Source organism: Pleurodeles waltl, chromosome 2_2 (genome assembly GCF_031143425.1).
Source record: "Pleurodeles waltl isolate 20211129_DDA chromosome 2_2, aPleWal1.hap1.20221129, whole genome shotgun sequence".
Taxonomy (NCBI): Eukaryota; Metazoa; Chordata; class Amphibia; order Caudata; family Salamandridae; genus Pleurodeles; species Pleurodeles waltl.
Genome location: NC_090439.1, coordinates 1,130,643,197 through 1,130,670,787, shown reverse-complemented (window position 1 = coordinate 1,130,670,787; position 27,591 = coordinate 1,130,643,197).

Sequence of the window (27,591 nt, the reverse complement as noted above, 5' to 3'; positions counted from 1 at the left end):
GGTTTTGGTACCAGTACCACAGGAGAAGCCCATGGACTGTCAGAGTGCTCAACCACTCCTAGTTCCAACATTTTCTGAACTTCTTGCTTTATGCAGTCCCTGACATGGTCAGGCTGCCTATAGATCTTACTTTTGACAGGTAAACTGTCTCCAGTATCTATAGTGTGCTCACACCAAGAAGTGGTGCCTGGCACAGTAGAGAAGAGTTCTGAAAATTGTCCTAGGAGAATTATGCAATTGTCTTTCTGCTCAGCAGTAAGACAATCAGCCAAAACTACACCTTCCACCAGAGCATCTTGATCTGTGGAAGAGAAGAGATCAGGTAGAGGATCACTGTCTTCTTCCTGTCCCTCATCTGTTGCCATGAGCAGGGTGAGATCAGCCCTGTCATAGTAGGGTTTCAGGCGGTTGACATGGAGCACCCTAAGGGGACTCCTGGCAGTGCCTAAGTCAACCAAGTAGGTGACTTCACCCTTCTTTTCAACAATTGTGTGGGGACCACTCCATTTATCTTGGAGTGCTCTTGGGGCCACAGGCTCCAAGACCCACACTTTCTGCCCTGGTTGGTACTGAACCAAAACAGCCTTCTGATCATGCCATTGCTTCTGGAGCTCTTGGCTGGCCTGAAGGTTTTTACTGGCCTTTTTCATGTACTCAGCCATCCTTGATCTGAGGCCAAGTACATAATCCACAATATCCTGCTTAGGAGCTTTTAAAGGTTGTTCCCAACCCTCCTTTACAAGTGTGAGTGGACCCCTAACAGGGTGTCCAAAAAGAAGTTCAAAGGGGCTGAAGCCCACTCCTTTCTGGGGTACCTCCCTGTAGGCAAAAAGGAGGCATGGTAGAAGGATATCCCATCTCCTGCGGAGTTTTTCAGGGAGACCCATAATCATGCCTTTGAGAGATTTATTAAATCTCTCCACCAGTCCATTTGTTTGTGGATGATAGGGTGTTGTGAACTTGTAAGTTACACCACACTCCTTCCACATGGCCTTTAAGTATGCAGACATGAAATTGCTTCCTCTGTCTGATACTACTTCCTTTGGGAAGCCCACCCTGGAAAATATTCCCAGGAGGGCCTTTGCCACTGCAGGAGCTGTAGTGGTCCTTAAAGGAATTGCTTCAGGATATCTTGTGGCATGGTCCACTACCACCAAGATAAACCTATTGCCTGAAGCAGTAGGAGGGTCAAGGGGGCCAACTATGTCAACCCCTACCCTTTCAAAGGGAACCCCAACCACAGGCAGTGGGATAAGGGGTGCCTTTGGAGTGCCACCTGTCTTGCCACTGGCTTGACAGGTTTCACAGGACTTACAAAATTCCTTTGTGTCCTCAGACATCCTAGGCCAATGAAACAATGGTACCAATCTGTCCCAAGTTTTCATTTGACCCAGGTGCCCAGCTAAGGGAATGTCATGTGCCAGTGTTAGGAGGAACTTTCTGTACTCCTGAGGAATCACTAATCTCCTGGCAGATCCAGGTTTAGGATCCCTATGCTCAGTGTACAAGAGGTTGTCCTCCCAGTAAACTCTGTGAGAGTCACTGACATCCCCATTAGCCTGTTTGACAGCTTGCTGTCTGAGACCCTCTAATGTGGGACAGGTTTGCTGTGCCACACTCAGCTCCTCTCTGGCAGGCCCCCCTTCACCCAAAAGCTCAGCAGTGTCTGCTTCCAGCTCCTCTGATGTAGGTTCTGCACAGGGAGGGAATTCTTCTTCCTCAGAAGTAGAATCCACTGTAGAGGGAGGGATAGTAGGAAGTGGTTTGCTTCTACTAGCCCTAGCTTTAGGGAGCACTTGGTCCATTGTTCCAGGATCCAAGCTTCCCTGTCCTTTTTGCTTTTTGGCCTGAGCCCTTGTCAAAGCAAAAATATGCCCTGGGATGCCCAGCATTGCTGCATGGGCCTCCAACTCCACATCTGACCAAGCTGATGTCTCCAAATCATTCCCTAATAGACAGTCTACAGGTAAATCTGAAGCTACCACAACTTTCTTTGGACCAGTTACCCCCCCCCCAGTTGAGATTTACAACAGCCATGGGGTGGCTTTGTGTTATGTTGTGAGCATTGGTTACTTGGTACTGGTGTCCAAGTATGTGTTGTTCAGGGTGCACCAGTTTCTCAATCACCATTGTGACACTGGCACCTGTGTCCCTGTAGGCCTGGACCTCAACACCATTTATTAGGGTTAGTTGCTTGTACTTCTCCAAGTTATGGGGGCAAGCAACCAAAGTGGCTAAATCAATAGCCCCTTCAGAGACTAAAGTAGCCTCTGTGGTCTCCCTAATCAGACCAACCCCAACTAAATTACCAAAAGTGAGCCCAGCTACTCCCTTGGATTGGCTATTAGTAGGTTTGCTCCCACCACCACTGCTATTAGTAGGGACACTAGGTGTAGCAGTAGGGGTTGTGGTGGTAGGAGCTGTGGTGCCTTTCTTTGGACAACTGGGATCTGTTGTCCAATGGCCTTTTATTTTATATAAATAGCACCATGGTTTCTTTTCCTTGTTCTGATTAAAGGAGGATTTGGACCCACCACCCCCACCAGAGTGTTTTTGTGGGCCTGATGAAGACTCATTTTTAGATTTGTCCCCACCCTTGTCAGAAGACTTACCATCCTTCTTTTTGTTGCCATCTTTGTCACCCCCTGTATGAACTTTTCTGTTCACTCTTGTTCTGACCCATTTGTCTGCCTTCTTTCCCAATTCTTGGGGAGAGGTCAGCTCAGAGTCCACCAAGTACTGGTGCAACAAATCAGACACACAATTATTAAGAATATGCTCTCTCAGGATTAAGTTATACAGGCTGTCATAATCAGTAACTTTACTGCCATGTAACCACCCCTCCAAGGCATTCACTGCCTGGTCAATGAAATCAACCCAGTCTTGTGAAGACTCCTTTTTGGTTTCTCTGAACTTTATCCTGTACTGTTCAGTGGTTAAGCCATAACCATCCAGGAGTGCATTCTTAAGAACTTGGAAATTATTAGCATCATTTTCTTTTACAGTAAGGAGCCTATCCCTACCTTTTCCAGTAAATGATAGCCATAGGATAGCAGCCCACTGCCTTTGAGGGACATCCTGTACAGCACAGGCCCTCTCAAGTGCAGCAAACCACTTGTTAATGTCATCCCGCTCCTTATAAGGGGGAACTATCTTGTGCAGATTCCTGGAATCATGCTCTTTTGCAGGATGACTATGGGGAATACTGCTGCTGCCACCATGGGTTTCTAAACCCAACTTCTGTCTTTCCCTCTCTACTTCTAAAGACTGTCTATCCAAATCCAGCTGTTGCTTCTTGAGCTTCAGTCTGGTTTGTTCCACTCTCAATCTATTGAGCTCCCTTTCTAACAATCTGTCATCAGGGTGGGTGGGAGGGACATTTCTAGATACAGAGGTATGATGGGAATGAACAGAAGGAGACCTGTCCCTTACAGAGGGCACCCTAACAGCTTGGCTACCAGTATAATGTGAGAGCACACCATTAGTATGGTGTGATTCAACCTCTGTACCAACTATGCTAGACTGTCTAGTAATGGGCAGGCTGAGAAGTTTCTTTCCTGAACCTTTTCCTGGGGGAGTCCCTGGATCAGATTGAGAACCATTAGCTGCTTTTTCACCATATTGGGCACTTATGGCCTTATCCTGTACTCTAAGCATGTTAATTAACAGTTCTAAGGAAGGATTCTTCCCTACACTCAAACCTCTCTCTATCGAGAGACTCCTTGCTCCTTTCCAGCTAACGTGATCATATGCAAGTTTGGCCAGTTCAACATTTTGGCCTGTGCCAGACATTTTTAGAGAGAGTTAAAGTGATAGGAAAAGAGAAAAAAAGTTTTCAGAACTTTTTGGAAAGACAGAAAAAACTTTTTTAAACTTTTAAGAACTTTTTGAAAGTTTTAGAAGTACTTTTCAGCACTTAGAAAAGAGTGAAAAGAGGAAATGCAAAACTTTTTGGCTATGTGTATATACACTGACCTTGTTTTGTATATTTTTCTCTTATGAAAAGTACAATGACAAGAGTGGTAAGTAGTCTCAAGCACTTATCCCACCACTGCACAACCAATGTAGGAGGCTGGACTGGCTTGTAGTGAGTACCAAGGGGTACTTGCACCTTGCACCAGGCCCAGTTATCCCTTATTAGTGTATAGGGTGTCTAGCAGCTTAGGCTGATAGATAATGGTAGCTTAGCAGAGCAGCTTAGGCTGAACTAGGAGACGTGTGAAGCTACTACAGTACCACTTAGTGTCATATGCACAATATCATAAGAAAACACAATACACAGTTATACTAAAAATAAAGGTACTTTATTTTTATGACAATATGCCAAAGTATCTTAGAGTGTACCCTCAGTGAGAGGATAGGAAATATACACAAGATATATATACACAATAGCAAAAATATGCAGTATAGTCTTAGAAAACAGTGCAAACAATGTATAGTTACAATAGGATGCAATGGGGAAACATAGGGATAGGGGCAACACAAACCATATACTCCAAAAGTGGAATGCGAACCACGAATGGACCCCAAACCTATGTGACCTTGTAGAGGGTCGCTGGGACTATTAGAAAATAGTGAGAGTTAGAAAAATAACCCTCCCCAAGACCCTGAAAAATGAGTGCAAAGTGCACTAAAGTTCCCCTAAGGACAAAAGAGTTGTGTTAGAGGAATAATGCAGGAAAGACACAAACCAGCAATGCAACAACTGTGGATTTCCAATCTAGGGTACCTGTGGAACAAGGGGACCAAGTCCAAAAGTCACAAGCAAGTCGGAGATGGGCAGATGCCCAGGAAATGCCAGCTGCGGGTGCAAAGAAGCTTCGACTGGACAGAAGAAGCTGAGGTTTCTGAAGGAACGAAAAGGGCTAGAGACTTCCCCTTTGGTGGACGGATCCCTCTCGCCTTGGAGAGTCGTGCAGAAGTGTTTTCCCGCCGGAAGGACGCCAACAAGCCTTGCTACACGCAAATTGTGCGTTTGGCGTTTTTGGACGCTGCTGGGGCCCAGGAGGGACCAGGAGGTCGCAAATTGGACCTGCAGAGAGAGGGGACGTCGAGCAAGACAAAGAGCCCTCACTGAAGCAGGTAGCACCCGGAGAAGTGCCAGAAACAGGCACTACGAGGATGCGTGAAATGGTGCTCGCCGAAGTTGCACAAAGGAGTCCCACGTCGCCGGAGACCAACTTAGAAAGTCGTGCAATGCAGGTTAGAGTGCCGTGGACCCAGGCTTGGCTGTGCACAAAGGATTTCCGCCGGAAGTGCACAGGGGCCGGAGTAGCTGCAAAGTCGCGGTTCCCAGCAATGCAGCCCAGCGAGGTGAGGCAAGGACTTACCTCCACCAAACTTGGGCTGAAGAGTCACTGGACTGTGGGGGTCACTTGGACAGTGTCGCTGGATTCGAGGGACCTCGCTCGTCGTGCTGAGAGGAGACCCAAGGGACCGGTAATGCAGCTTTTTGGTGCCTGCGGTTGCAGGGGGAAGATTCCATCGACCCACGGGAGATTTCTTCGGAGCTTCTGGTGCAGAGAGGAGGCAGACTACCCCCACAGCATGCACAAGCAGGCAAACAGTCGAGAAGGCGGCAGGATCAGCGTTACAGAGTTGCAGTAGTCGTCTTTGCTACTATGTTGCAGGTTTGCAGGCTTCCAGCGCGGTCAGCGGTCGATTCCTTATCAGAAGGTGAAGAGGGAGATGCAGAGGAACTCGGCTGAGCTCATGCATTCGTTATCTAAAGTTTCCCCAGAGACAGAGACCCTAAATAGCCAGAAAAGAGGGTTTGGCTACCTAGGAGAGAGGAAAGGCTACTAACACCTGAAGGAGCCTATCAGCAGGAGTCTCTGACGTCACCTGGTGGCACTGGCCACTCAGAGCAGTCCAGTGTGCCAGCAGCACCTCTGTTTCCAAGATGGCAGAGGTCTGGAGCACACTGGAGGAGCTCTGGACACCTCCAAGGGGAGGTGCAGGTCAGGGGAGTGGTCACTCCTCTTTCCTTTGTCCAGTTTCGCGCCAGAGCAGGGGCTAAGGGGTCCCTGAACCGGTATAGACTGGCTTATGCAGAATTGGGCACATCTGTGCCCAACAAAGCATTTCCAGAGGCTGGGGGAGGCTACTCCTCCCCTGCCTTCACACCATTTTCCAAAGGGAGAGGGTGTCACACCCTCTCTCAGAGGGAGTTCTTTGTTCTGCCATCCTGGGCCAGGCCTGGCTGGACCCCAGGAGGGCAGCTGCCTGTCTGAGGGGTTGGCAGCAGCAGCAGCTGCAGTGAAACCCCAGGAAGGGCAGTCTGGCAGTACCAGGGTCTGTGCTACAGACCACTGGGATCATGGAATTGTACCAACAATGCCAGGATGGCATAGAGGGGGCAATTCCATGATCATAGACATGTTACATGGCCATATTCGGAGTTACCATGGTGAAGCTACATATAGGTAGTGACCTATATGTAGTGCACGCGTGTAATGATGTCCCCGCACTCACAAAGTTCAGTGAATTGGCTCTGAACAATGTGGGGGCACCTTGGCTAGTGCCAGGGTGCCCTCACACTAAGTAACTTTGCACCTAACCTTTACCAGGTAAAGGTTAGACATATAGGTGACTTATAAGTTACTTAAGTGCAGTGTAAAATGGCTGTGAAATAACGTGGACGTTATTTCACTCAGGCTGCAGTGGCAGGCCTGTGTAAGAATTGTCAGAGCTCCCTATGGGTGGCAAAAGAAATACTGCAGCCCATAGGGATCTCCTGGAACCCCAATACCCTGGGTACCTCAGTACCATATACTAGGGAATTATAAGGGTGTTCCAGTAAGCCAATGTAAATTGGTAAAAATGGTCACTAGCCTGTCAGTGACAATTTGGAAAGAAATGAGAGAGCATAACCACTGAGGTTCTGATTAGCAGAGCCTCAGTGAGACAGTTAGTCACTACACAGGTAACACATTCAGGCACACTTATGAGCCCCGGGGCCCTGGGTTACCAGGGTCCCAGTGACACATACAACTAAAACAACATATATACAGTGAAAAATGGGGGTAACATGCCAGGCAAGATGGTACTTTCCTACACTGGGACCCTGCCAGCCAGGGCCCCAGTGCTCATAAGTGTGCCCTGTATGTGTTCCCTGTGTGATGACTAACTGTCTCACTGAGGCTCTGCTAACCAGAACCTCAGTGGTTATGTTCTCTCTGCTTTCCAAATTGTCACTAACAGGCTAGTGACCAAATTCACCAATTCACATTGGCATACTGGAACACCCTTATAATTCCCTAGTATATGGTACTGAGGTACCCAGGGTATTGGGGTTCCAGGAGATCCCTATAGGCTGCAGCATTTCTTTTGCCACCCATAGGGAGCTCTGACAATTCTTACACAGGCCTGCCACTGCAGCCTGAGTGAAATAACGTCCACGTTATTTCACAGCCATTTACCACTGCACTTAAGTAACTTATAAGTCACCTATATGTCTAACCTTCACCTGGTGAAGGTTGGGTGCTAAGTTACTTAGTGTGTGGGCAACCTGGCACTAGCCAAGGTGCCCCCACATCGTTCAAGGCAAATTCCCCGGACTTTGTGAGTGCGGGGACACCATTACACGCGTGCACTACACATAGGTCACTACCTATGTAAAGCGTCACAATAGTAACTCCGAACATGGCATGTCTAAGATCATGGAATTGTCACCCCAATGCCATTCTGGCATTGGGGAGACAATTCCATGATCCCCCAAGTCTCTAGCACAGACCCGGGTACTGCCAAACTACCTTTCCCGGGGTTTCACTGCAGCTGCTGCTGCTGCCAACCCCTCAGACAGGTTTCTGCCCTCCTGGGGTCCAGCCAGGCCTGGCCCAGGAAGGCAGAACAAAGGACTTCCTCAGAGAGAGGGTGTTACACCCTCTCCCTTTGGAAAAGGTGTCAGGGCTGGGGAGGAGTAGCCTCCCCCAGCCTCTGGAAATGCTTTGATGGGCACAGATGGTGCCCATCTCTGCATAAGCCAGTCTACACCGGTTCAGGGATCCCCCAGCCCTGCTCTGGCACGAAACTGGACAAAGGAAAGGGGAGTGACCACTCCCCTGACCTGCACCTCCCAGGGGAGGTGCCCAGAGCTCCTCCAGTGTGCTCCAGACCTCTGCCATCTTGGAAACAGAGGTGTTGCTGGCACACTGGACTGCTCTGAGTGGCCAGTGCCATCAGGTAATGTCAGAGACTCCTTCTGATAGGCTCTTATCTGTGTTACTAGCCTATCCTCCTTCCTAGGTAGCCAAACCTCCTTTTCTGGCTATTTAGGGTCTCTGCTTTGGGGAATTCTTCAGATACAGAATGCAAGAGCTCACCAGAGTTCCTCTGCATCTCTCTCTTCACCTTCTGCCAAAGGATCGACCGCTGACTGCTCAGGACGCCTGCAAAACGGCAACAAAGTAGCAAAGACGACTACTGCAACCTTGTATCGCTGATCCTGCCGCTTTCTCACCTGTTTCCTGGTGGTGCATGCTCTGGGGGTAGCCTGCCTCCTTTCTGCACCAGGAGCTCTGAAGAAATCTCCAGTGGGATGACGGAATCCTCCCCCTGCAACCACAGGCAACAAAAAGACTTCATCACCGGTCCTCTGGGTCCCCTCTCAGCACTAAGAGCGTGGTCCCTGGAACTCAGCAACTCTGTCCCAGTGACTCCCACAGTCCAGTGACTCTTCAGTCTAAGTTTGGTTGAGGTAAGTCCTTGCCTTCCCACGCTAGACTGCATTGCTGGGTACCGCGTGATTTGCAGCTGCCCCGGCTCCTGTGCACTCTTCCAGGATTTCCTTTGTGCACAGCCAAGCCTGGGTCCCCGACACTCTAACCTGCAGTGCACAACCTTCTGAGTTGTCCTCCGTCGTTGTGGGACTCCCTTTTGTGTCTTCGGGTGGACTCCGGTTCACTCCTCTTCCAAGTGCCTGTTCTGGTACTTCTGTGGGTGCTGCCTGCTTCTGTGAGGGCTCCCTGACTTGCTGGGTGCCCCCTCATTCTCCTCATCCAAGTGGCAACATCCTGGTCCCTCCTGGGCCACAGCAGCATCCAAAAACCCTAACTGCGACCCTTGCAGCTAGCAAGGCTTGTTTGCAGTCTTTCTGCGTGGGAACATCTCTGCAAGCTTCTTCACGACGTGGGACATCTAGGCCCCAAAGGGGAAGTTTCTAGCCCTCTTCGTTCTTGCAGAATCCACAACTTCTACCATCCAGTGGCAGCTTCTTTGCACCCTCAGCTGGCATTTCCTGGGCATCTGCCCACTCTCGACATTGTCGCGACTCTTGGACTTGGTCCCCTTGTTCCAAAGGTACTCAGGTCCGGAAAATCCACTGTTGTTGCTTTGCTGGTGTTGGTCTTCCTTGTAGAAACCCCCTATCACGACTTCTGTGCTCTCTGGGGGTTATAGGTGCACTTTACACCTACTTTTCAGGGTCTTGGGGTGGGCTATTTTTCTAACCCTCACTGTTTTCTTACAGTCCCAGCGACCCTCTACAAGCTCACATAGGTTTGGGGTCCATTCGTGGTTCGCATTCCACTTTTGGAGTATATGGTTTGTGTTGCCCCTATACCTATGTGCTCCTATTGCAATCTACTGTAACTTTACATTGCTTGCATTACATCCTTTTGCTACTACTGCATATTTTTGGTATTGTGTACATATATCTTGTGTATATTTGGCATCCTCATACTGAGGGTACTCACTGAGATACTTTTGGCATATTGTCATAAAAATAAAGTACCCTCCCCCTGCAACCGCAGGCAACAAAAAGACTGCATCACCGGTCCTCTGGGTCCCCTCTCAGCACGACGAGCGTGGTCCCTGGAACTCAGCAACTCTGTCCAAGTGACTCCCACAGTCCAGTGACTCTTCAGTCCCAGTTTGGTGGAGGTAAGTCCTTGCCTCCCCACGCTAGACTGGATTGCTGGGTGTTGCGTGATTTGCAGTTGCCCAGGCTCCTGTGCACTCTTCCAGGATTTCCTTCGTGCACAGCCAAGCCTGGGTCCACGACACTCTAACCTGCAGTGCACAACCTTCTGAGTTGTCCTCCGGCATCGTGGGACTCCCTTTTGTGTCTTCGGGTGGACTCCGGTTCACTCCTCTTCCAAGTGCCTGTTCCGGTACTTCTGTGGGTGCTGCCTGCTTCTGTGAGGGATCCCTGACTTGCTGGGCAGCCCCTCTGTCTCCTCATCCAAGTGGTGACATCCTGGTCCCTCCTGGGCCACAGCAGCATCCAAAAACCCTAACCGCGACCCTTGCAGCTAGCAATGCTTGTATGCGGTCTTTCTGCAAGCTTCTTCATGACGTGCGACATCCATCCTCCAAAGGGGAAGTTTCTAGCCTTCTTCGTTCTTGCGGAATCCACAGCTTCTACCATACGGTGACAGCTTCTTTGCACCCTCAGCTGGCATTTCCTGGGCATCTGCCCACTCTCGACATTGTCGCGACTCTTGGATTTGGTCCCCTTGTTCCACAGGTACTCAGGTCTGGAAAATCCACTGTTGTTGCTTTGCTGGTGTTGGTCTTCCTTGCAGAAACCCCCTATCACGACGTCTATGCTCTCTGGGGGTTATAGGTGCATTTTACACCTACTTTTCAGGGTCTTGGGGTGGGCTATTTTTCTAACCCTCACTGTTTTCTTACAGTCCCAGCGACCCTCTACAAGCTCACATAGGTTTGGGGTCCATTTGTGGTTCGCATTCCACTTTTGGAGTATATGGTTTGTGTTGCCCCTATACCTATGTGCTCTCATTGCAATCTATTGTGACTGTACATTGCTTGCATTGCTTTCTATTGCTATTACTGCATATTTTTGACAGAATGTTAGAAAGGGAACTCAATAGATTGAGAGTGGAAGAGTCCAGACTGAAGCTTAAACAGCAACAGCTGGCTCTAGACAGGGAAACTTTAGACTTAGAAAAAGAAAGGCAGAGATTGGGGTTTGGACCCCATGGTGGCAGCAGCAGTATTACAGATAGTAATCCTGTCAAAGAGCTCAAAGAGCATGATTCTAGGAATCTGCACAAGATAGTTCCCCCTTACAAGGAGGGGGATGACATTAACAAGTGGTTTGCTGCACTTGAGAGGGCCTGTTTTGTACAGGGGGTCCCTCAAAGGCAGTGGGCTGCTATCCTATGGCTATCTTTCAGTGGAAAGGGTAGGGATAGGCTCCTTACTGTGAAGGAAAGTGATGCCAATAATTTTACAGTTTTAAAGAATGCACTCCTAGATGGTTATGGCTTAACCACTGAACAGTACAGGATCAAGTTCAGAGAAACCAAAAAGGAGTCTTCACAAGACCGGGTAGACTTTGTTGACTATTCAGTGAAGGCCTTGGAGTGGTGGTTACATGGCAGTAAAGTTTCTGACTATGAAAGCCTGTATAACTGATTTGTTACACCAATATCTAGTGGACTCAGATCCGACCTCTCCCCAAGAATTGGGAAAGAAGGCAGACAAATGGGTCGCAACAAGAGTGAACAGAAAAGTTCATTCAGGGGGTGACAAGGATGGCAAGAAGAAGGATGGTAAGTCTTCAGACAAGTCTTCAGACAAGGGTGGGGACAAATCTAAAAATGAGTCTTCATCAGACCCACAAAAACACTCTGGTGGTGGGTCCAAATCCTCTTCTAATCAAGTAAAGAAACCATGGTGCTATTTATGTAAAGTAAAAGGCCATTGGACAATTGATGCCAGTTGTCCAAAGAAAAGCACCAAGCCTCCCACTACCACAACCCCTACTGCTACACCTAGTGCCCCTAGTAATAGCAGTGGTGGTGGGAGCAAACCTACTAATATCCAATCCAAGGGAGTAGCTGGGCTCACTTTTGGGAATTTAGTTGGGGTTGGTCTTGTTAGGGAGACCACAGAGGCTGTGTTAGTCTCTGAAGGTGCCATTGATTTGGCCACCTTGGTTGCTTGTCCCCTTAATATGGATAAGTACAAGCAACTTCCCCTAATAAAAGGTGTTGAGGTTCAGACCTACAGGGACACAGGTGCCAGTGTTACCATGGTAATAGAGAAACTGGTCCACCCTGAACAACACCTACTTGGTCACCAGTACCAAGTGACTGGTGCTCATAACAACACTCTTAGCCACCCCATGGCTGTTGTGAATCTCAACTGGGGGTGGTTACTGGTCCAAAGAAAGTTGTGGTTACCTCAGATTTACCTGTAGACTGTCTACTAGGGAACGATTTAAAGACATCAGCTTGGGCAGAAGTGGAGTTGGAGGCTCATGCAGCAATGCTGGGCATTCCTGGGCATATTTTTGCTTTGACAAGGGCTCAGGCCAAAAAGCAAAAAGGACAGGGTGACTTGGATCCTGGAACAATGGACCAAGTGTTCCCTAAAGCTAGGGTTAGTAAAGGTAAATCACTACCTACTATCCCTCCCTCTACAGATGATTCTACTTCTGAGGAAGTAGAATTTCCCCCCTGTGCAGAACCTTCACCAGAGGAGCTGGAAGCAGGCACTGCTGAGCTTTTGGGTGGAGTGGGGCCTGCCAGGGAGGAGCTGAGTGTGGCACAGCAAAATGGGGATGTCAGTGACTCTCACAGAGTTTACTGGGAGGACAACCTCTTGTATACAGAGGCAAGGGACCCAAAACCTGGAGCTGCCAGGAGATTGGTTATTCCCCTGCAATACAGAGAGTTCCTCCTAACTCTAGCCCATGACATTCCCTTGGCTGGACATTTAGGGCAGATGAAAACATGGGACAGGCTTGTCATCTTGTTTCATTGGCCTAGAATGTCAGAGAATACAAAGGAATTTTGTAAGTCCTGTGTTACCTGTCAAGCCAGTGGCAAAACAGGTGGCACCCAAAAGGCACCCCTTATTCCACTGCCTGTGGTTAGGGTTCCCTTTGAAAGGGTAGGGGTTGACATAGTTGGCCCCCTTCACCCTCCTACTGCTTCAGGCAATAGGTTTATTTTGGTGGTAGTGGACCTATTCCTCTAAGGACCACTACAGCTCCTGCAGTGGCAAAGGCCCTCCTGGGAATCTTTTCCAGGGTGGGCTTCCCAAAAGAGGTGGTATCAGACAGGGGTAGCAACTTTATGTCTGCTTTCTTAAAAGCCATGTGGAAGGAATGTGGTGTAACATACAAATTCACCACACCCTATCATCCACAAACAAATGGACTGGTTGAGAGGTTTAACAAAACTCTCAAAGGAATGATAATGGGACTCCCTGAAAAACTCCGGAGGAGATGGGATGTCCTGTTACCTTGCCTCCTTTTTGCTTATAGGGTGGTACCCCAGAAAGAAGTGGGCTTCAGCCCCTTTGAACTCCTATTTGGACACCCTGTAAGAGGTCCTCTAACACTTGCAAAGGAGGGTTGGGAACAACCTTTAAAAGCTCCTAAGCAAGACATAGTGGACTATGTACTTGGCCTAAGATCCAGAATGGCTGAGTATATGAAAAAGGCCAGTAAAAACCTTCAGGCCAGCCAAGAGCTCCAAAAGCAATGGCATGAACAGAAGGCTGTTCTGATTCAGTACCAACCAGGGCAGAAAGTGTGGGTCTTGGAGCCTGTGGCCCCAAGAGCACTCCAAGACAAATGGAGTGGACCCCACATTATTGTTGAAAAGAAGGGAGAAGTCACCTACTTAGTTGACTTAGGCACTGCCAGGAGTCCCCTTAGGGTGCTCCATGTCAATCGCCTGAAACCCTACTATGACAGGGCTGATCTCACCCTGCTCATGGCAACAGATGAAGGACAGGAAGAAGAGAGTGACCCTCTCCCTGATCTCTTCTCTTCCACAGAACAAGATGCTCTAGTGGAAGGTGTAGTTTTGGCAGATTGTCTTACTGCTGAGCAGAAAGACCACTGCATAAATCTCCTGGGTCAGTTTTTCTGAACTCTTTTCTACTGTGCCAGGCACCACTTCTTGGTGTGAGCACACTATAGATACTGGAGACAGCTTGCCTGTCAAAAGTAAGATCTATAGGCAACCTGACCATGTCAGGGACTGAATAAAACAAGAAGTTCAGAAAATGCTTGAACTGGGAGTGGTTGAGCACTCCGAAAGTCCATGGGCTTCTCCTGTGGTACTTGTACCAAAACCTCATTCCAAAGATGGGAAAAGGGAAATGAGATTTTGTGTAGATTGCAGAGGTCTCAACCACGTAACTAAAACTGATGCTCACCCTATACCCAGGGCAGATTAGCTCATAGATACACTGGCATCTGGCAAGTATCTAAGCACCTTTGATTTGACTGCAGGGTATTGGCAGATCAAGTTATCAAAGGATGCTAAAGCAAAAACTGCATTTTAGACTATTGGAGGGCACTACCAATTCACAGTAATGACCTTTGGTTTGAAAAATGCACCTGCCATTTTTCAGAGGTTGGTGAATACAGTCCTACAAGGTTTGGAGGCATTTAGTGCAGCATATCTAGATGATATAGCTGTCTTTAGCTCTACCTGGGATGATCACCTGGTCCACCTGTGGAAAGTTTTGGAGGCCCTGCAAAAGGCAGGCCTCACTATCAAGGCTTCAAAGTGCCAGATTGGGCAGGGGAAAGTGGTTTATCTGGGACACCTTGTAGGTGGAGAACAGATTGCACCACTTCAGGGGAAAATCCAAACTATCATAGATTGGGTTCCCCCTACAACTCAGACCCAGGTGAGAGCCTTCTTAGGCCTCACCGGGTATTACAGGAGGTTCATAAAGAACTATGGCTCCATAGCAGCCCCTCTTAATGACCTCACTTCAAAGAAAATGCCTAAAAAGGTATTGTGGAGAGCTAGCTGTCAGAAAGCTTTTGAGGAGCTGAAACAGGCCATGTGCTCTGCACCTGTCCTAAAAAGCCCCTGTTACTCCAAAAAATTCATTGTCCAAACTGATGCATCTGAATTAGGGGTAGGGGCAGTCTTATCACAACTCAATTCTAAAGGCCAGTATCAACCTGTTGCTTTTATCAGCAGGAGGTTGACCCCTAGAGAAAAGTGTTGGTCTGCCATAGAGAGGGAGGCCTTTGCTGTGGTCTGGGCACTGAAGAAGTTGAGGCCATACCTGTTTGGCACTCACTTCATTGTTCAGACAGACCACAAACCTCTACTTTGGCTAAAACAAATGAAAGGTGAAAACCCTAAATTGTTGAGTTGGTCCATATCTCTACAGGGAATGGACTATACAGTGGAACATAGACCTGGAAGTACCCACTCCAATGCAGATGGACTCTCCAGATATTTCCACTTAGACAATGAAGACTCATCAGGTCATGGCTAGTCTTATTGTCCTTCGTTTGGGGGGAGTTGTGTAGGAAAGTACCATCTTGCCTGGCATGTTACCCCCATATTTCACTGTATATATGTTGTTTTAGTTGTATGTGTCACTAGGACCCTGCCAGCCAGGGCCCCAGTGCTCATAAGTGTGCCCTGTATGTGTTCCCTGTGTGATGACTAACTGTCTCACTGAGGCTCTGCTAACCAGAGCCTCAGTGGTTATGCTCTCTCTTTGCTTTCCAAATTGTCACTACCAGGCTAGTGACCAATTTCACTAATTCACATTGGCATACTGGAACACCCTTATAATTCCCTAGTATATAGTACTGAGGTACCCAGGGTATTGGGGTTCCAGGAGATCCCTATGGGCTGCAGAATTTCTTGTGCCACCCATAGGGAGCTCTGGCAATTCTTACACAGGCCTGCCACTACAGCCTGAGTGAAATAACGTCCACATTATTTCACAGCCATTTACCACTGCACTTAAGTAACTTATAAGTCACCTATATGTCTAACCTTTACCTGGTAAATGTTGGGTGCTAAGTTACTTAGTGTGTGGGCACCCTGGCACTAGCCAAGGTGCCCCCACATCGTTCAGGGCAAATTCCCCGGACTTTGTGAGTGCGGGGACACCATTACACGCGTGCACTATACATAGGTCACTACCTATGTATAGCGTCACAATGGTAACTCCGAACATGGCCATGTAACATGTCTAAGATCATAGAATTGTCACCCCAATGCCATTCTGGCATTGGGGAGACAATTCCATGATCCCCCGAGTCTCTAGCACAGACCCGGGTACTGCCAAAATGCCTTTCCTGAGGTTTCACTGCAGCTGCTGCCAACCCCTCAGACAGGTTTCTGCCCTCCTGGGGTCCAGCCAGGCTTGGCCCAGGAAGGCAGAACAAAGGACTTCCTCGGAGAGAGGGTGTTACACCCTCTCCCTTTGGAAAAAGGTGTCAGGGCTGGGGAGGAGTAGCCTCCCCCAGCCTCTGGAAATGCGTTGATGGGCACAGATGGTGCCCATCTCTGCATAAGCCAGTCTACACCGGTTCAGGGATCCCCCAGCCCTGCTCTGGCGCGAAACTGGACAAATGAAAGGGGAGTGACCACTCCCCTGACCTGCACCTTCCCTTGTATATGGTACCTAGGTACCCAGGGTATTGGGGTTCCAGGAGATCCCTATGGGCTGCAGCATTTCTTTTCCCACCCATAGGGAGCTCAGACAATTCTTACACAGGACTGCCACTGCAGCCTGAGGGAATTAACGTCCACGTTATTTCACAGCCATTTTATATTACACTTAAGTAACTTATAAGTCACCTATATGTCTAACCCTCACTTGGTGAAGTTTAGGTGGCAAGTTACTTAGTATGTGAGCACCCTGGCACTAGTCAAGGTGCCCCCACATTGTTCAGGGCAAATTCTCTGAACTTTGTGAGTGCTGGGTGCTGGGTGCTCCAGTGTGCCAATGAGAATTGGTAAAATTAGTCACTAGCCTGCAGGGACAATTTTGAAAGCAGAGAGAGAATAAAGACTGAGGTCCTGGTTAGCAGAGCCTCAGTGATACATTTAGGCACCACACAGGGAACACATATAGGCCACAAACTTATGAGCACTGGAGTCCTGACTAGCAGGATCCCAGTGACACATATTAAACACACTGACAACATAGGGTTTTTACTATGAGCACTGGGCCCTGGCTAGCAGGATCCCAGTGACACATATCAACCACAATGACAACATAGGGTTTTCACTATGAGCACTGGGCCCTGGCTAGCAGGATTCCAGTGAGACAGTAAAAACACCCTGACAAATACTCACAAACAGGCCATAAGTGGGGGTAACAAAGCTAGTGAGAGGCTACCTTCCTACACTATATGAGAAAAAAACATTCACCTCCAGCCAAGTGAAAAAATGTACCCGACTTGGAGTTCCAGAGCCTTAGGTAGAAAAAGTAACTTTGTCCCTTTGAACCTGAACACTTCAGAATGTCCCAAATAAGAGTCAAACAAGTACCAGGCGGCTAGAAATGGGCCCTAGACACCCCTGCCGTGTCATCTGAGTCATAATATTGGGTCTTGGGGCCCACAAACAGTCATGAGGTTTGATAATAAAAATTAGCAAAACTCGCGAATAGTGAGCAGTTTTAGCGAGTTTTGCTAATTTTTCAAATAGCTGAGGCTGGATATCAGACACACTTTTTGAGTGCACAGGACCTAAATACACTTTTTAGAAAGCTCAGATCGGATGCTTTCAAGGGGCATATATCCCTTTTGGACTATATGAAAAAAAAGAAATTGCTTCCAGCCAAGTGAAAAACCTACCCGACTTGGAGTTCCAGAGCCTTAGGTAGAAAAAGTGACTTTGTCCCCTTGAACCTGAACACTTCAGAATGTCCCAAATAAGAGTCAAACAGGTACCAAAGAGGCTTGAAATGGGTCCTAGACACCCCTGCCATGTCATCTGAGTCATAATATTGGGTCTTGGGGCCCACAAACAGTCATGAGGTTTGATAACAAAAATTAGCAAAACTTGTGTATAGTGAGCAGTTCTAGCGAGTTTTGCTAATTTTTCAAATAGCTCAGGCTGGATATCAGACACACTTTCCGAATGAACAGGACCGAAATACACTTTTTAGAAAACTCGGATTGCATGCTTTCAAGGGATATGTGTACCTTTTGCAATATACAAAGTTGTTGTTTTTTTCACCTCCAGCCAAGGGAATAACTTACCCGACCTGGAGCTCCATAGCCTTGGGTAGAAGGAGTGACTTTGCCCCCTTGAACCGGAAAACCCCAAAATATCGAAAATATCACTAAAAGAGGTGCTGGGAGACTAGAAATGGGTCAGAGGCACTGAAGGCTCAGTACTGACACTGGGAAGGAGTTTGTGTACATTTTGGACTATGTGAAGTGTTTTTTTGTTCACATCCATCCAAGGGAAAAACCTGGAATCTTACACGGCTTGGAGCTCCATAACCCTGTGTAGAAGGAGTGACTTCGCCCCCTTGGAGCCGAAACACTCATAATGTTGAAAACATTACTAAAACAGGTGCCTGGAGGATATAAATGGGCCAGCGACGCTGTAGACCCAGTTCTGACACTGTGAAGGTGCTTGTGTACCTTTTTGGACCATGTAAAGTGTTCTTTTGTTCACATCCAACCAGGGGGAAAACCTGGAATCTTACCCGGCTTGGAGCTCCATAGCCCTGGGTAGAAGGAGTGACTTAGCTCCCTTGGAGCTGAAACACTCATAATGTCGAAAATATTACTAAAACAGGTGCCTGGAGGGTATGAATGGGCCAGAGACACTCTAGGCCCAGATCTGATACTGTGAAGGTGCTTGTGTGCCTTATTGGACTATGTAAAGTGTTCATTTGTTCACATCCATCCAGCGGGAAAACCTGGAATCTTACCCTACTTGGAGGTCCATAGCCCTGTGTAGAAGGAGTGACTTTGCCCCCGTGGAGCTGAAACACTCATAATGTGGAAAGCATTACTAAAACAGGTGCCTGGAGGTTATAAGTGGGCCAGAGACCTGCAGGCCCAGATCTGATACTGTGAAGGTGCTTATGTACCTTATTTGCCCATGTAAAGATTTATTTTGTTCACATCTATCCAGGGGGAAAACCTGGAATCTTACCCAACTTGGAGCTCCATAGCCCTAGGTAGAAGGAGTGACTTTGCCCCCTTGAACCTGAAAAAGTAAAAGTGTGACAAATATTAGTAAAACAGGAGCCCGGGGATTAGAAATGAGCCAAACACATTGAAGGCTCAGATCTGACACTCTTTTTGGACCATGTGATGTGTTTTTTTGCTCCCAAGGGAAAACATGAAACTATACCTCACTCGGAACTCCAAGGCCTAGGCACTGAACGGTGGGGGTGGGAGGTTAAGCCCAGCCCATACCACAACCTCTCCCCAGGGGCCTACGTGCCCATCATCCACGACTATTAAGCCCCCCATGAAGTGGGGGCTTACAGCACCTAGAAGGAGGACAAAAAGCAAGTGAGCTCAGCTGGCTGGCTGTCCGATCATCTGGTCGCCCTCGTGTGCAACCAGATGGCCCAGCGCGATGTGCGACCAGATGGCCGGACAGACTCCCAGTGGGGTTAACTGGACTCTTTGTTCCCCACACAGGTTCTGTAAGCAGCCAATCCGTGGGGGCTTCATACTCCAGAATATGGGCAGGCATAAAGAGTGCATGGAGTGGGCCTACTCCTCCCTGGTTTCACAGAAAAGGGCTCCAAGAAGGTGGAAGCCACTCAACAAAGGCAGCACCCAGAACCCACGGCACATAGGTGTGTCACTTCCCAGGGTAGGGCTCTGGTTCTCCACCAGACTTGGTTTGGGCACAGCGCGTAAACCAGCCCGGCATGAACGCCGATAACTCTCTGCTCCCCAAGACTGGGTGTAGGCCGAGAGAGCAGCCCAGCCCGGCAGGAAAAATGTAAAAAATGGTGTCGCATATACACAGCTCTGTTATGTCCGCGTGGGTGGCCCTGAAGAGGGCCTTTCAGGTTGGTGTTTTTTTACTTTCTCGGCGAGTAGCGTTTAACCGCCAAATCCATAGGGAGTACGTCCCTGCCGCTTCAGGGCGTAGACCACATCCATGGCGGTGACGGTCTTTCTCTTGGCGTGCTCGGTATAGGTGACGGCGTCCCGGATTACATTCTCCAGGAAAACCTTCAGCACACCGCGGGTCTCCTCATAGGTGTTCAGGCTACACAAATGGAACAGTGAAAAACACACCACCCCCTTGCTGGTTATTCTGGCCTGAAGTAAACCTAACTTTGATAGCCTGAGAGAGACCAGTGCACAGGATCTGTTTTTCACTCCGTATGAACAGCCTGAGAGAAGCCCGTGCACATGATCTGTTATTCACTTTACCTGCATAGCCTGAGAGAAACCAGTGCACAGGATCTGGTATTCACTCTATCTGGATAGCCTGAGAGAAACCAGTGCACAGGATCTGTTATTAACTCTATCTGGCTTGCCTGAGAGAAAACAGTGCCTGGATAGAGTGAGAAAAACCAGTGCACGGGGTCTGTTATTTACTATATCTGGATAGCCTGAGAGAAACTACTGCACAGGATCTGGTATTCACTCTGTCTGAACAGCCTGAGAGAAACCGGTGAACAGGATCTGTATTTCACTTTATCTGGATAGCCTGAGAGAAACCAATGCACCGGATCTGTTCTTCACTCTATCTTGATAGCCTGAGAGAAACCAGTGCACAGGATCTGTTCTTCACTCTATCTTGATAGCGTGAGAGAAACCAGTGCACAGGATCTGTTATTCACTCTACCTTGATAGCCTGAGAGAAACCAGTGCCTAGATAGCCAGAGAGAAACCAGTGCACAGGATCTGTTTTTCACTCTATCTTGATAGCCTGAGAGAAACCATTGACAGCATCTGTTATTCACTCTATCTTGATAGCCTGGGAGGAAACCAGTGCACAGGATCTGTTATTAACTCTATGTGGATAGCCTGAGAGAAACCAGTGCCTGGATAGTGTGAGAGAAACCAGTGCACAGGATCTGTTATTTACTCTGTCTGGACAGCCTGAGAGAAACCGGTGAACAGGATCTGTTATTCACTTTATCTGGATAGCCTGAGAGAAACCAATGCACTGGATCTGGTATTCACTCTGTCTGAACAGCCTGAGAGAAACCGGTGAACAGGATCTGTTATTCACTTTATTTGGATAGCCTGAGGGAAACCAATGCACCGGATCTGCTATTCACACTATCTGGATAGCCTAAAATAAACCAGTGCCTAGATAGCTTGAGAGAAACCAGTGGCTAGGATGCATTATTCACTGTTTCTTGATAGCCTGAGAGAATCCAGTGCACAGGACTTGTTATTCACTCTACCTGGATAGCCTGAGAGAAACCAGTGCACAGGATCTGGTATTCACTCTATAGGATAGCCTGAGAGAAACCAGTGCACAGATTCTGTTATTCAATTTATCTGATCTGTACCTTACTGGACCATGTAAAATGTTCTTTTGTTCACATCCATCCAGGGGGAAAACCTGGAAACTTACGCGACTTGGAGCTCCATAGCCTTGGGTAGAAAAAGTGACTTTGTCCCCTTGAACTTGAACACTTCAAAATGTCCCAAATAAGAGTCAAGCAGGTACCAATGGCTAGAAATGGGTCCTAGGCACCCCTGAGTCATAATATGGGGTCTTGGGGCCCACAAACAGTCATGAGGTTTGATAACAAAAATAGCAAAACTAGCTAATAGTGAGCAGTTTTAGCGAGTTTTGCTAATTTTTAAAATAGCTCAGGCTGGATATCAGACACACTTTTTGAGTGCACAGGACCTAAATACACTTTTTAGAAAGCTCTGATTGGATGCTTTCAAGGGGCATATATCCCTTTTGGACTATATGTAAGAGGCTGGCCTGGCTTATAGTGGGTACCTTGTGGTACTTACACCTTGTGCCAGGTCCAGTTTTCCCTTATTAGTGGATTAGAAGTGTTCTAGCATCTTAGGCTGATAGAGGTAGCTATAACAGAGCAGCTTAGGCTGAACTAGGAGACATGCAAAGCTCCTACTGTACCACTTATATCATATAGCACTATATCACAAGAAAACATAATACTCAGAGTTACTAAAAATAAAGGTCCTTTCTTTTAGTGAAAGTATGCCAAAAGTATCTCAGAGGATACACTCCCTTAGGAGGTAAGTAATATACACAAATTATATGCACACAAACCAAAATCATGTAAGTAACAGTTAGAAAAGTAGTGCAAACAATGTAGAATCACAATAGGATGCATTAGGTAGAAATAGGCCTAGGGACAACACAAACCATATACTCCAAAAGTGGAATGCGAACCACGAATGGACCCCAGGCCTAGGGTAGTGTGTAGACAACAGCTGCTAGCAAAACACTGAAGATGGATTCCTGGACCTGAGGACTTGTAAAGGAAGGGGACCAAGTCCAAGATTCACGCAAGTGTCCAGGGGGGGCAGGAGCCCACTAAACCCCGGATGAAGGTGCAAAAGGGCTGCCTCAGGGTGGAAGAAGCTGAAGATTCTGCAACAACGGAAGGTGCCAGGAACTTCTCCATTGGTCAGAAGATGTCCCACGGCGTGCTGGAGGATGCAGAGTTGTGTCCACGCAAAAGACCACAAACAAGCCTTGCTAGCTGCAAGAGTTGCAGTTGAGGATTTTGGGTGCTCTAGGGCCCAGGAAGGACCAGGAGATCGCCCTTTGGAGGAGGAGAGTGAGGGTGTGCTCAGCATCTCAGAGAGCCCACACAGAAGCAGGCAGCACCCACAGAAGTACCTGAACAGGCAGTTGGAACATCTGAGGACAGCGGTTGACTCAGAGTCACAAAGGAGGGTCCCACGACGTCAGAGTCCAACTCAGCGAGTTGGGCAATGCAGGACGGACTGCTGGGGACCTGGGCTAGACTGCGCACAAAGGAAGTCTTGCTAAAGTGCACAAAACCTCATCTCCCTTTTTCCATCTTTTGAGTGAGGCTTTGGTACAAGCATCACAGGACTCGCACATGGGCTTTCAGAAGGTTCAACCACTCCTAGATCAAGCATTTTCTGAACCTCTTGTTTTATGCAGTCCCTGACATGGTCAGGCTGCCTATAGATTTTACTTTTGACAGGCATGCTGTCTCCAGTATCAATTGTGTGTTCACACCAAGATGTGGTGCCTGGCACAGTTGAAAAGAGTTCAGAAAACTGTCCAAGGAGATTTATGCAGTTGCCTTTCTGTCTGCAGTCAGACAATCTGCTAACACTACTCCTTCCACTAGAGCATCCTCTTCAGTGGAGGAGAAGAGATCAGGGAGAGGGGCACTCTCTTCTTCCTGTCCCTCATCTGTTGCCGTGAGTAGGGTGAGATCAGCCCTGTCATAGTAGGGTTTTAGGTGGTTGACATAAATCACCCTAAGGGGACTCCTGACAGTGCCCAGGTCAACCAAGTAGGTGACCTCGCCCTTCTTTTCAACAATTAGATGGGGTCCACTCCATTTGTCCTGGAGTGCTCTTGGGGCCACAGGCTCCAATACCCACACCTTCTGTCCTGGTTGGTACTGGATCAGAACAGCCTTCTGGTCGTGCCATTGCTTCTGTAGCTCTTGGCTGGCCTGAAGGTTTTTACTGGCCTTTTTCATGTACTCAGCCATTCGGGATCTTAGGCCAAGTACATAGTCCACTATGTCCTGTTTTGGAGGTTTTAAAGTTTGTTCCCAACCCTCCTTCACAAGTGTTAGTGGACCTCTCACAGGGTGTCCAAATAGGAGTTTAAAGGGGCTGAAGCCCACTCCTTTCTGGGGTACCTCCTTGTAAGCAAAAAGGAGGCAAGGTAACAGGACATCCCATCTCCTCCTGAGTTTTTCAGGGAGTCCTTTAAGAGTTTTATTAAACCTCTCTACCAGTCCATTAGTCTGTGGGTGATAAGGTGTGGTGAATTTGTAGGTTACACCACATTCCTTCCACATAGCCTTCAAGTATGCAGACATAAAGTTGCTACCCCTGTCTGATACAACCTCTTTTGGGAATCCCACCCTGGAAAAGATTCCCAGGAGGGCCTTTGCCACTGCAGGTGCTGTAGTGGTCCATAGAGGAATTGCTTCAGGATATCTTGTGGCATGGTCCACAACCACCAAGATAAACCTATTGCCTGAAGCAGTAGGAGGGTCAAGGGGGCCAACTATGTCAACCCCTACCCTTTCAAAGGGGACCCCAACCACAGGTAGTGGAATAAGGGGAGCCTTTGGTGGGCCACCAGTCTTGCCACTGGCTTGGCAGGTCACACAAGATTTACAAACATCTTTTGTGTCCTCTGACATCCTAGGCCAGTGAAACAGGGAGACAAGCCTTTCCCATGTTTTGATCTGGCCCAAATGCCCAGCCAAAGGAATGTCATGTGCCAGAGTTAGGAGGAACTCTCTGTACTGCAGGGGAATGACCAATCTCCTGGCTGCTCCAGGTTTTGGGTCCCTTGCCTCTGTGTACAAGAGGTTGTCCTCCCAGTAAACTCTATGTGAGTCACTGACATCCCCATTTTGCTGCTTGACAGCTTGCTGTCTGATACCCTCTAATGTGGGACAGGATTGCTGTGCCACACTCAGCTCCTCCCTGGCAGGCCCACCTCCACCGAAAAGCTCAGCAGTGTCTGCTGCCAGCTCATCTGGTGAAGGTTCTGCACAGGGAGGAAATTCTTCTTCCTCAGAAGGAGAATCATCTATAGAGGGAGGGATAGTGGGAAAGGATTTACCCTCGCTACCCCTAGCTTTAGGGGGCACTTGGTCCATTTTTCCAGGATCCAAGTCACCCTGTCCTTTTTGCTTTTTGGCCTGAGCCCTTGTCAAAGCAAAAATATGCCCAGTCATGCCCAGCATTGCTGCATGAGCCTCCAACTCCACTTCTGCCCAAGCTGATGTCTCTAAATCATTTCCTATTAGACAGTCTACAGGTAAATCTGAAGCAACCACAACTTTCTTTGGACCAGTAACCCCCCCCCCCCAGTTGAGATTCACAACAGCCGTGGGGCGGCTAAGAGTGTTGTTATGAGTGTCTGTCACTTGGTACTGGTGAACAAGTAGGTGTTGTTCAGGGTGTAACAGTTTCTCTATTACCATGGTAATACTGGCACCTGTGTCCCTGTAGGTCTGAACCTCAACACCATTTATTAGGGGAAGTTGCTTGTACTTATCCATATTAAGGGGACAAGCAACCAAGGTGGCCAAATCAATGGCACCTTCAGAGACTAACACAGCCTCTGTGGTCTCCCTAACAAGACCAACCCCAACTAAATTATCAAAAGTGAGCCCAGCTACTCCCTTGGATTGGCTATTAGTAGGTTTGCTCCCACCACCACTGCTATTACTAGGGGCACTAGAGTTTGCAGTAGGGGTTGTGGTATTTGGAGGTTTGGTGTTTTTCTTTGGACAACTGGCATCAGTTGTCCAATGGCCTTTGACTTTACAAAAATAACACCAAGGCTTTTTAACTTGATTTGAAGAGGATTTGGACCCACCACCCCCACCAGAGAATTTTTGTGGGCCTGATGAAGACTCAGTTTTAGTTTTGTCCCCACCCTTGTCAGAAGACTTACCATCCTTCTTCTTGCCATCCTTGTCACCCCCTGTATGAACCTTTCTATTCACTCTTGTTCTGACCCATTTGTCTGCCTTCTTTCCCAGTTCTTGGGGAGAGGTCAGATCTGAGTCCACTAGATATTGGTGTAACAAGTCAGACACACAGTTATTCAGAATATGCTCTCTCAGAATAAGATTATACAGGCTTTCATAGTCAGAAACTTTACTGCCATGTAACCACCCTTCTAAGGCCTTCACTGAACAGTCAACAAAGTCTATCCAGTCTTGTGAGGACTCTTTTCTGGTGTCTCTGAACTTAATCCTGTATTGTTCAGTGGTTAAGCCAAATTCATCCAAAAGTGCATCCTTCAAAACTGCAAAATTGTTAGCATCACTTTCTCTAATGGTAAGGAGCCTATCCCTACCCCTTCCATTGAAAGATAGCCACAATATAGCAGCCCACTGCCTTTGCGGGACCCCCTGTACAATACAGGCCCTCCCAAGTGCAGCAAACCACTTGTTGATGTCATCCCCCTCCTTGTAATGGGAAACTATCTTGTGCAGATTCCTGGAATCATGCTCTCTAACAGGATTACTATCAGGAATACTGCTGCTACCACCATGGGGTCTTAACCGCAATCTCTGTCTCTCCTTCTCCAGGTCTAGGATTTCCCTGTCTAGAGCCAGCTGTTGCTGTTTAAGCTTCAGTCTGGTCTCTTCCACTCTCAACTTTTTGAGTCCCCTTTCTAACATGTTGTCTTCAGGGTGGGGGGGGTTGGGAATGCTTGGACACTGAGGATAAATTGGAAAGAACAGAGGGAGATCTGTCCCTAACAGCTTGGACTCTAACAACCTGGCCTCCAGGAACAAAAACATCCCTACTATGATGTGAGCTCCTATTACTACCAGTGTAGTGTGGCCAGTTTTATGTATCCTTTGCACGTTAGCTTCAGGCGTTAGGCCTTTGTGCACTTTGCCCTGGATGTATTTTATTCCTTTGCTCGCAGCATAGAGCCTCTGTGCACTTTGCTCTAAATGCTTTTTATTCAGCTTCATACTGTTATTTTTCAAATAGCCAGTTCTACGGTCTTGTTTTATTTTTTATATCACACTGTTTAGCCTACTTCAGCACTGGAGTTTTCAATAACACATTTTTGTTCACTCTGTGCTTCAGTCAAGGATACAGTCTGGTACATTGCCGATAGACGTGGTAGGAGTTTAGTCTTTGGCATTCTTGCGTAGGGACATTTTGTGATCACGCTGACATGTTAGTTATAAAAACACTTCCTTGTCCTAATACATGCAAGAGGGAGATTCCGACCAGGGAACCACAACTAGACGCTGACTGCCTTGTTTCAGATGCTGAACCAGATCACAGGCCTTTGCTCAGGTATGAGGGTTGATGGCTTCCCAGGGAATCTAAAAGGCAAGTTAGAAGCTTAACATGCTGTGCTCGAAACAGAACTAACTGAGAGAGAGTAGAATTTATTAGCACCATGATAGCGTTATTCTTGTGTTTCACTCTCCTCGTGACTATTTCAATCCTACTGTGTTGTATGGTTCTGGTTATTGCGGCTCACGCCTTAATATCTAAAATGCAGTCGTTTTATTAAAACAATCTATAAAACTCAAACTGCCTTTGTCATTTGTATATGAGATCATACTGTAAATGAGAGAGTTGGTTTGGATCTGAGTGACCACAACTTCCCTGAGAAGTTCCAAAGATGTCATGCGCTCGGCTGCCCAGTCGTCTCTTCCCCTTGGGAGAGATGAGGCACTGCAAGTTAGCCAGAGCAAAACCGGATTTGAGGTGACAGTGGTCCTTCCAAGTGGGTAAGACTTAGTCCCCCACACCAGGAACAACCCTGCTACCTAGAAATCCAGTAGTCTCATTTAGGATAATGAGAGCCCACGCGACATGGCGCCGCCAACGATTGGTCTGGCTCTAATTTTCGGGTCCGGCTGACTCTCTCGGTCTCATATATATATTGACTCCTCGGTTCCGTTAACAGAGACGTCCGTGGCGCTGAGGATTTCCGCCACCACAATATAGGTACATCCTATTCTTTTGTGGTTGGTTGTTCAAGCTTGAACTTTGAAAGGAAAACCCCGATATTGGTGTGCCTTCTCTGACCTGGTGCTGTTTTTATAATGGCGAATCCTCAAGTAGTGAACATCGCGCTTAATATGCGACAACCGCTCACAGGACATCTGATGGCACATGGTCTGACGAACCAGGGGGGTCCGGTCACGTTTGTGGTGGACGCCCATTCAGCCTATAGAACA